General features: G+C 57.6%; 1 protein-coding gene across 1 annotated transcript in view; it reads left to right on the forward strand.

The window, feature by feature from the left end:
- Window positions 1–1311: 1311 nt before the first annotated feature.
- Window positions 1312–1858, forward strand: part of THRA (thyroid hormone receptor, alpha) — a 24731-nt gene continuing 24184 nt past the window's right edge. The window contains exon 1 of the mRNA XM_008070404.2: window positions 1312–1670. The gene's annotated coding sequence lies outside the window, so the exon portion shown is untranslated. The remainder of the gene's footprint in view (window positions 1671–1858) is intronic.

Below are 1858 nucleotides of genomic sequence, written 5' to 3' on the forward strand. Positions count from 1 at the left end.
TTAGAGCTTTGCATCAAAGAGAGACATGGCAGGGGAAAGTAGAATGGAGGGGGAGAGAAAACCGTAGCACCTTCATCTCCCTGCTCTGAGTTTCATCACTCCTGGCCCTCTCCATAGCCTCCCAGGTCTGCCTGGTCCAGACAGAGAGTATCAGTGTATCTCATGGACAGGGATGCTCTCCCAACTCCCCAGGGACTACTTCCATACAGGGCAGAGCACAGAACCTGAGCACTACACACTGCAGCCTCTCTCCCCAGAGTTTCAGCCAAACCTGATCACCGAGGAGGTGGCATCGACTGGCAGACAGCCACCCTCAGTGCACCTCTCACTGCACACTGCACTGACTCTGCATGCTGCAGTCTCCTGCCCCACAGTACAGCTGTTGCATGCCCCCTGCAAGCCCAGGCTGAACACAGCTTCGCTCACTGCATGGCGGCTCTGCACACTGCAGCCTCAATTCCCCACTGTGGCTCCCACTGCCCACTGCAGGCTCCCCTCACTCACTGCATGCCCCTCCCCATCACCACTGCACTCTGCACCCCATGAGTGTCATGCCAGCTGCCCTTCTCATCCCCATGATCCCAGGGGCCCCAAGAGACGTACCCTCCCCTCTTCCAAGCATTGCAAGCCCCAATACCCCCTGTAAGAGGCTCCAACAGAGGATGCAGGTGGCTGAGATTAAGGCATGAGCAAGGGCACCCCAACTTGGATAAGCTGTGGGTCAAAATCCCACACTCAGCAAGTGATTCTGCCCAGCATAAACTGAGCGATTAGCAGAGCAGCTCCCCCTAGCGCGCGTGCACGCGCGCGCGTGCGCGCTCGCGAACACACACACACACACACACACACACACACACACACACACACACACCCCCTCAAGAACAGACTGTGGAGACAGGGCCCCGCCCTAGGAGCCGTGGGAAGGCTGTGGCCCCCCGCTGGTAAAACTGGGCTAATGACAGCAGGGGAACCGGTGGGGCCAGGGGGGTGCTGGGGTAATTAGAGCTCTGGCTGGCGCTAGGAGATCCTGAGATGAAAGGGTCTCTGGCGTCACTGGGGTGGTTTTATGTCCATGAATGCAGGTGTGTGTGTGTATGTGTGTTTTCCTGCGTAGGGGGCGGGACTGGCACGATGGAGACCTCTCCTTTGGGGAAGGGGATCCATTTGCACTCAGCCCACCCTCTTCTTTAGATTGGCCCTGGTGCCATTAGGATTTTGGTGGGGGCAAACATGGGGGGTAATACCACCTCCGTGAAGCTAGGAATTGAGGGTTATGGCAAATCTTGCCCCCTCCCCGAGCTCAGGAGAGGGAGCAGATTGTTGGGGAAATGGCTGGTGGCAGTAAAGAGAAAGAGTCTACATGGAGAAGGGTGACGTTTGAGAGATGAGGCCGTGGATCCGGTGCTGGTGTTAGAAATGAGAGGGCAAGGCGGTAACGGGGAACGAGCCCCCAAAGGATCACAGACATAGGATGATTGAAGTTAAACGGACATCAGGGGTCACCTGCCCAACCCTCGCATTTTAAGCGTGAGGAAGCTCTACCCCGACAGCAGTGGTGGCTTGCTCAAGGTCACACAGCGAGTTACTGGCAGAGAAGGGACCCGAACGCCGAAACAAACTCCACACCTCCAAGCCTTTGGCGTTTAGACTTTCTCCCCGATGTGTATAAGGTGCAAGAGGCCGGTCCATACTTCCTACCCCACCTCCCTGATGCACACCCGAAAACCCTCCATTCTCTCAGCGCGCAGAGGCTATTTTTTAATGACATCTTCTCCAAAATATGTCACCAAGCACCGCTCCTGCCGGAGCCGCCTGGCACGGGGCGCGCGCGTCCGCGCGGGGCGGGGCCGAGGCGGCC

The sequence above is a fragment of the Carlito syrichta genome, unplaced genomic scaffold, assembly GCF_000164805.1.
Source record: "Carlito syrichta isolate Samal-C Ts95f unplaced genomic scaffold, Tarsius_syrichta-2.0.1 Scaffold111596, whole genome shotgun sequence".
Lineage (NCBI taxonomy): Eukaryota > Metazoa > Chordata > Mammalia > Primates > Tarsiidae > Carlito > Carlito syrichta.